The following is an 8,646-nucleotide window of genomic DNA, read 5'->3' on the forward strand; positions in this document are numbered from 1 at the left end:
TCATGTGGCTTTGGCTTTTTTTGACGTTTTCGTCAAAGACAGGCTTTGCTACACATCTTAAAATGGAACTATGCCAGCTATCCGACGTTGGAGCTTTAATTTTGATCATTTAGTTTTTCTTCAGCGAATATGCTAACCGAGTGTGATGTTAAAGTGTAACGTTAGCACTTTAGCTCACATTGCTATGCTAGAGTTGCTAACGTTTAACTTCATTTGTTTGTCATAATAATAATAGACATCAAAGGTGTATATTTATGAAAAACCTCTCAGTGGTATTTGACATTTGAGGTTCCAACTGTGATTATTTACAAGCTAGCAAAATGTCAAACCTTAGAAGCGCGACTGGTGACGCATGTGAGACGTATTTTGTTATAAATTCTGACGTTTTGTGCGACTTTCGAATCTTTATTAAGAATAATGTATACAATGACACAAAGTGGGCTTTGCTATGCATCTTAGAATGGATTTTTGTCAGGGTTACTTCTTTAAATGAAAACCACTTTACAACTGTACCTAGGATTAAAATGTAATGTTAGCACGTTAGCATCAGATGGTTACGCTAGTGTTACTCACATTTTTAATGTGACGTTGTTGTATGTGATATATGGCATCTATTATGCAGAGTCCACACTATGTTCATGGGAGACACATGCCCAAAAACTAAGCTCATTAGCATTAAAGCTACACGCAGACATACAGTAAATTACTAAAAGCACGTTTAAAGTGTCTCAATTCCACATGACTATTGTGCTACCCCTGGCATATAAAATACTCCAATATGGAACCTTAAATTGCCTATTTTCTATTTGTTTTTGTGCGTTGGTCTTTGGTTTGTGTGTGCTGCTAAACTGAAGATGTTTGCGTGCGAGCATGGTGCGCATTTCCTGGTCATTTTTTTTTTTTCCTTCGCTCAACACGCCGGAGGCCCGAGTGCACGAGTGAGTGTGTGTTTGTATGTGTGCTTGTTTGTGTGCGTGCCCGCCTGCAGCGCTGACTTGCTTTAGTGTGCATAAATCTGTTGTTTACAAACAAATTGATGAGTGATGGGCCCCCCGGCCAACACGCTGCTCCTCTGCATAAATGTCCCGCCATGACTCTCTGCGGGCTTTTTTTTCTTTTTGGTTTTTTGTCTTGTCCTCTTGAAACGTCTTGTTGTAATACGCCTGATGATGTCCTGAATTATTTAGCAGGAAGCAAGAAGGTCGGCGATCATCCTAATGTTTAAATCAAGCTGTCATATTTACATCACATTACAATGCACACTCTTATTGCTGACTTCAACTCACCACATTTGCATTCATTTCTTTCTCTGTGTGTGCGTGTCTCCCTGAGTCAAAGCCGTGATGTAAGCATTGACTCACTATTGCCTCACTACACCTTGTTGTATACTTGTTGTGTACTTGTGTGTGTTTCACATTGATTAATGAATGCGTCGCCTTTCAGCCATTCATATTTGCTCTGCTTGTTAAAACGTTTCAACATGGGTGTCCAAATGTTTACCCACCAGGGGCCACATTGCCACAAATCCAAGGATGCAAATTTGATATTTTGTAAAGTAACTTATGTCGAGGCGGCACGGCGGTCAAGTGGTTAGCGCGCAGACCTCACAGCTAGGAGGACCAGGGTTCGACTCCACCCTCGGTCATCTCTGTGTGGAGTTTGCATGTTCTCCCTGTGCATGCGTGGGTTTTCTCCGGGTACTCCGGTTTCCTCCCACATTGCAAAAACATGCTAGGTTAATTGGCCACTCCAAATTGTCCATGAATGTGAGTGTGAATGGTTGTCTATATGTGCCCTGTGATTGGCTGGCCACCAGTCCAGGGTGTACCCCGCCTCTCGCCCGAATACAGTTGGAATGGGCTCCAGCACCCCCTGATATGATATGCTTTTATTAGTCCCACAAGGGGAAATTTCAGATTTCCTTTTCATCCGCCCATACATATCCAACATACTATATAGTAAGGGAAGGGCTGGACAGGACAGGAGGAACGGGAACAACAAGAGGAGAGGAGGGGGGAAAATACAATTCCAAACTGAGCTCCTACAAAGGAGCAGAGTGTGGGACTGTTAAAAAACCTCAGCATACATTTGCACAAGTAAGCCCATTTTTACACAACATGAACAGGAAGGTCGAGATCCCAGCGCGGCCTGCAGCCAATTACGGCACAAGCTGGGGGGTGGATGGGGGGGGATATCGCGGCGGATGTCCATGAAGAAATATTATAGGGTCAGAGCGTCCCGCTGCAGCAATCTTTGGGAGAAGTTGTTGTCACAATAACCAAAATACAGAGTAGTAAGGAGTTTGTTTGGGCTAATGCGAGTAGCCACAATCCAGTCGTTAGTCCATTCTGGTCTCTCAATCGATCTGTCTGCCTTTGCAAAGCCAAAAGCCTCTCCAAGATGGTATCCTTGTTGTGATTCATAGTCACAGTCCGAGTGCTAACGATTTTACCAACCATATCAATCATGACAGACAGCTGTTGGTGGGTGTTGAACCACCGCTTCCGTCCAATTCTGTGATACACCAGGGCAGTGCATCATTCAAACAGCACCAGACCTGTTTATGTTTCCGAAAAGGTAAACATCTTCGATGTCCTCCAAGAAAAGGAGAATCGTCAGGCACGTGACCTTCCACTTCCCCCATGCAACCGTCCATCATTTACCCATTTACCGCGAGCTTCTCGTAAAGAAGGTCTTGTCAATTGCGTGGAGAGACCAATGGATCAATTCTATGATTTTTTAGATTTAAAGAGCATTGTAGAGAGAGGCTCTTAAAAGTATGAGACAGGACTAACAAGACATAGAAGCAAAGCAGGAACGATACAGGAGAGGAGAGGGGAAAGATCGAAAGACAATTTTTGCTGTTAATAATTCAACTTTTTCATTAATAATTAATTTTTTTCTCATAATATTATGACTATATTCTCATGATATTGTAATTTTCCAAAATGACTTTGTTTTGTTTTCTTTCTCATAATATTACAACTTTTTAAAAAATACATATTTTTTTCATTTTTCATTTGCTACTATCACTACATTATTTTCTCTCATAAGAGAATTTTTCTTGTAAGAATATAACTTAATAATAATAATCATTATTAATAATAATAATAATTTATTAATTTTTTCTCTTAATATTTAGACTTTATTCTTAGAAAATTACAGTGTTTTCCATTTCTGCTGTTTGTTTATTTCAACTTTATTCTTGTAAATGTTCTTCCTGTAATTAATATTTTGACATTATTGTTACATTATAAAATTTTCTGCAACCAAAAAGCCATTTTTTTGTGTCAAAATAAAAAGCTAGAATGTTACAAGCTATAATATGAGCATGTTAGTTTTAGATCATAGTTAGCATGTCAGCTATCCCCTTCGATAACAGCTAGCATATTAGCCTTTTCAATCAGTGCATAGTTAGCTTGTTAGTTAGCTCTTCCTCTGTGAGCATATGTTAGCTTTTTCACTTAGTTCATGGTTGGTATGCTAGCTTTTTTACTGAGATCATAGTTAGCACCTTAGCTTTTTCAATCAGAGTATAGTTAGCATTTTAGCATTGATTACACACATTAGCTTTTCCCAGCGTGTTAAATGTATCCTTTTTATTTTGAGTTTGTAATAGTTGACATTGTGGCAGTCAGAGTTGCTAGGATATACACCAACTGTTAGCGGCAACTAGTTTAAATGTTCTGGTGAAAAGTATGATGTGCTTGACCTTTGTATGACCCTGCATGCGCTCTCGTCTAAAGTGCGAATGATGTCTTATTAAAATGCAGCACAAGAGAGACGCGCTAAGTCCTCGGACTTTAGCGACTTACTTTGGGAGCGCTGGCGGGGCTCCATGGAAAGGTAAGGCGGTTCTCATGATTGAAGGCTTACTTTCTTACTTTCAGCTGTCACCTCCCGACCTTTAAGGCTAACGTTAGCACAGAGAAAGACGAACTAAACCTGCCTTTTTTTCCTGTTCTCACGCAGAATGATGGGAATGATGTCTTCCTTGACAGTGGAGGACATTAAGATGTAAGCATCTTCAGTTTAAGATGCTGTGACAACATTCCTAAATGTCTTTGTAGACAACATCCATGCTCACTTTCGTCAAGTTTTATTCTCTTATTTCCTGTCATAATTTCTTATTCAATCGTTCCTAATAAGTTTAGCATTGTTCCTAATAAGTTCAGCATTTAAGTTTACTGTTCATGAGTCGAATAAACTAGCTCGTTTGCATCCTGTTTTTGGAAAATGATTCTATGAAATTCTATTATTAGCCATTCTATTGAACATTTATACTAGCTACTGTTAGCAGGTATATTTGCTATTATATTAGCCACTCTGTTAGCTTGTCTCGCACCTACATTCGCCGCTGTTCATATTCAAAACCCTACCTTTTTTTCCTGAAAAACTATTGTATTTTTGTCTTCCTTCGTAATTTGTCTAATATTTTGTCCCATTTTAACCTTCTTGGGGAAGAAAATATGGTAATGGTTTAATTTTATTTCAACATGCATCAGGTTACAATGGAATGCATCACATAAACAATTCACAGTTTATGTGAATAAATAAGATTTTGAGAGCAGTTGAAAGTATCTGTATTTCCATCTTTTAGCCCGTATTTTGCTTGTTTGTACCAACACCCTCCAATTTTATTAGTTTCTTGTATTTAAAAAAAAAAACATTTCTGAATTTCCTTTATTTTCTGAAAAATATCCCTTATTTACAAATGCAGACGTTAACGGGTATGCCACCCTTAGCCAGTGTATTAGCTGCACTGTTAGCCACACTGTTTTCTCTATTGCCTTCTGTTAGCTAATTAGCTGCTCATGTACGACACTGTTAGCCACTTTAGCTTCTCCACTGGGAGACTTCAACGACTATGTGGGCAATGATAGTGTGACCTGGGGGGGCGTGATTGGGAGGAATGGCCTCCCCCGATCTGAGCCCGTGCGGTGTGATGTTATTGGACTTCTGTTTGAACCACAGTTTGTCCGTAACTACACTGCACTTGGCACCAGGACACTCTAGGCCTCAGGTCTTCGATCAACTTTGTAGCGTATCATCAGATTACTGTTCTGGACACACGGGTGAAGAGAGGGGCTGAACTGTCAACTGATCACCACCTGGTGATTAATTGGATTAGATGGGGGGAGGATGCCAGACAGACCTGGGAGACGCAAACGTGTATTGAGGATGTGCTGAGAACGTCATCAAGTCTTCACCTCACGCCTCCAGCAGAGGTTTGCCTGCATCCTGGGGAAAGACTGGAATATTGAGTCCAAATGGGCCATATTCCGTGCCTCCTTTGCTGAGGCAGCTGATCGGAGCTGTGGCCACAAGGTGGTCAGTGCCAATCATGACGATAGGCCCGGTACCCAATGGTCAGGACTGCCGTCAAGCTGAAGAAGGAGCTCTATCGAACATGGATGGCTTGTGGCACTCCTGAAGCAGCTAACGGCTACCGTCAGGCCAAGAGGTTCTGGCAAATCGTCCGATGCCTCAGAAAGGAGAAGCGGTGCCGGATCCACACCGTTTAGAGTGGGGACGGGGGCCTACTGAGTGAGGATGTAGTCGGACGGTGGAAGGAATACTTTGAGGCCCTTCTCAATCCCACTGGCATACCTTCCATCGAGGAAGCAGAGATACGTATATGGACAGTTCCATCACTCTGCCACTGAGGAGGATTTTGACCACCAAAGTCATAGTCAGTTTCATCACCGTGGTTGAGGTATCTGGGGTAGTCAAAATGCTCCTCAGTGGCAAAGTCCGGTTGTGGATGAGTTTCGCCCTGAATTCCTCAAGGCTCTGGATGTTGAGAGGCCCTCTTGGCTGACAGGAAGTCAGGAACAGTACCTTTGGATTGGCAGACCAGGATGGTCTGGTTGGGGGTGTTCCAACCATCGTGGGATCACATTCCTCAGCCACCCTAGGAAAGTCGATTCCACCATTGGTCGAACCTCGGCTACAAGAGGTTCAATGCGGGTTTTGTCCCAGTCACGGAACACTGGACCCCCTCTACACCCTCGCAAAGATGCTGGAGGGTGCTTGGCAGTTTACCCAACTGGTCTACATGTGCTTTGTGGACTCGGAAAAAACATTTGACCATGTCCCTTGCAGCATCCTTTAGGGGGTGCTCCGTGAGTACGGGATTGGTGCTGCGCTACTTTGTGCCATTTGGTTCTTGTCAGCAGAAAGTCCACCCAGTTTCCGGTAACTGTTGGCCTCCGCCAAGGCTGCCCTTTGTCACCGATTCTGTTCACAATTTTCATGGACCGAACTTCTAGTCTCATCCCTGCTATTTGCGGACCATGTGGTCTTGATGGACCTCTTTGGGCTGTGATCTTCAGCAATTACTGAGACAGTTTGTATCTGAGTATGAAGCTTCTCCACGAAGCTCTGGTTCTCAGTCAGAAAAGGGTGGAGTGCTCCCTGCGGGTTGGGAATGAGGTCCTGCCCCAGGTGCAGGAGTTAAAGTATCTTGGGGTCTTGTTCATGAGTGAGGGAAGGTGGGACCATGAGTACAATAGGTGGATCAGTGCAGCCTCGGCAGTAATGCGGTCGTTGTACCTGACCGTCGTGGTAAAAAGAGAGTTGAGCCGGAAGACAAGGCTCTCAATTTACCGGTCGATCTATGTTCCCACCCTCACCTATGGTCATAAGCTTTGGGTCATGACTGAAAGAACGAGATTGCGGATAAATGAGTTTCCTGCGAAGGGTAGCTGGACTCACCCTAAGAGAGGTGAGGAGCTCAGTCATCCAGGGGGGGATCAGACTAGAGCCACTTCTTCACATCGAGAGGAGCCAGTTGAAGACGCATTCGGACGCATCCCTGCAGGGGTGTTGCGGGCATGCCCAGCCAGACGAAGACCCTGGAGCAGACCTAGGACAATGCTGGAGGGATTATGTCTCACAGCTGGTCTGGGAATGCCTTGGTGCAGGAGGAAGTCTGGGCTTCCCGACTGAGACTGTGCCCCAACAACCTGGACCTGGATGGAATGGATTAACTTGTCTGCACCCTGACAGTTAGCTCCTGTTAGCCACTCATTTAGCTTGTGTATTACCCACTGTTATCTCCTCTCTCCACTCTGTTCGCTACTTTTTTAGCCACTGTTAGCTCATCTGTTGATTACTCTATTACCCACTATGTCAATCTACTTTAGCTACTTTATTAGAAATTGTTAGCTACCGCCATAGCTCCTCTCTTAGCCACCGTGTGCACTCTTAGCTTCTCTATTATCCACTGTTAGCAACACCATTAACCTCTGTTAGCTCCTCTCTTAGCCACTTTGTGAGATACTGCCATAGCTCCTTTAATAGCCACTGTTTTAGCGACTCCATTAGCCACTGTTAGCACCTCTATTAGTTACTCTGTTATTAGAAAAATAACTGCCAAAGTCGACTATAATTCATCACTTCTAGGAAGTAGAGACACAAATACCTTAAAAAACATTTTTGGAAGGACAACAAAGACAAGAATGATGAATAATTCAGTCTTTCCTCCCCCATCACTCTTTTGCTAACAAACTCAGCCAACTCCGCCTATTTGGCATCCGTCGCAAAGAAACATGCCTCAACTTGTGCACCTTGGCGTCATAGCTAATTGGCTGCTCAATCAACTTGAATAAGATTTTTAAATCAGTAAATTTTAGATGTCAGATAATGCAAAAAAAGTCAGTTAATAGATGAATCTTTATTTAATTTTTCAGTTTGTTTGTGAAAGAAGAAAATCTTAATATATCGATATATCGACTAGTCTTTATTTTTTTACTTTATAAAAATATGACTATCTCAGAGAAAATATAAAAAGTAATCCGGATCATCAACTAAGCTGCATATTTAAAAGGAATTATATAGTATAGGATATAATAATATGATATATAACAGATGTGTACGATATAACATAAATAGAAAGGTCCTCTTCCTGGTTGTGTGGGCTCACCCAGGTCTCGTCTTATTCACGCCGGCTGTTTGATTTGCAGATCAAGCGGCTGTGATTAAGGAGATTCTGCAAGGAAGAAGGGATTTGCTGGATTAGCGGTGCAAAGTAAACAGGTTGTGTATGCGACTGGCATGGCTCTGTCCATTCATGTTGTCCATTGGATTCAATGCTAACATCTGGACTAAACCTTTCTCAGCACCCGACTGCTGTGGTCCCGCCTTGCAGCCAACGTGAACAAAACAGGAAGTGCTGAGGAGCAACATGAAGTCAAAAGGAAGTGCCTTGACGTCAGCTGAAGATGACAGGAAGTGCTTAGGAATGATGGAAAGCCAGGTAAGAAGTGCTTAGGAACCACATTAATCAGGCAGGATGTGATTAGGAGTAATGTGGAGCAGAAAGTAAGTACAGTACCAAGAAGTCATTTTTAGAAGGCAGGAAGTGCTTAGGAATAATGTGCTTAGGAGTAATTGAAGTAGAAAGGAAGCATACAGGAAGTGTGAACCACATATGTAAATCAGACAGGAAGTTCTTAGGAGTAATGAGTCTTTTTATATAAACCAAAAAGATTTATTGTTGACTGCTGTTGGCTATTGCTAGCTATTGTTGTTTGTTATTTGTTGTGGGCTAATCCTGGTTATTGATGTTAGCTATTGCTAGCTATTGTTGTTTGTTATTTGTTGTGGGCTAATGCTGGATATTATTGTTGGCTATTGCTAGCT

General features: G+C 42.4%; 1 long non-coding RNA gene across 1 annotated transcript; it reads left to right on the plus strand.

Moving 5' to 3' along the window:
- The first annotated feature begins 3,460 nt into the window (after positions 1–3,460).
- Positions 3,461–8,285, plus strand: LOC131129373 (uncharacterized). The gene is made up of 4 exons (XR_013627295.1): positions 3,461–3,846; positions 3,973–4,017; positions 7,968–8,040; positions 8,124–8,285. It is a non-coding gene; the product is annotated as an uncharacterized LOC131129373 (long non-coding RNA).
- Positions 8,286–8,646: the final 361 nt, after the last annotated feature.

This window comes from Doryrhamphus excisus, linkage group LG4 (assembly GCF_037039965.1).
Source record: "Doryrhamphus excisus strain RoL-2023G ecotype Guam linkage group LG4, RoL_Dexc_Guam_v1.1, whole genome shotgun sequence".
In the NCBI taxonomy this organism is placed as follows: domain Eukaryota; kingdom Metazoa; phylum Chordata; class Actinopteri; order Syngnathiformes; family Syngnathidae; genus Doryrhamphus; species Doryrhamphus excisus.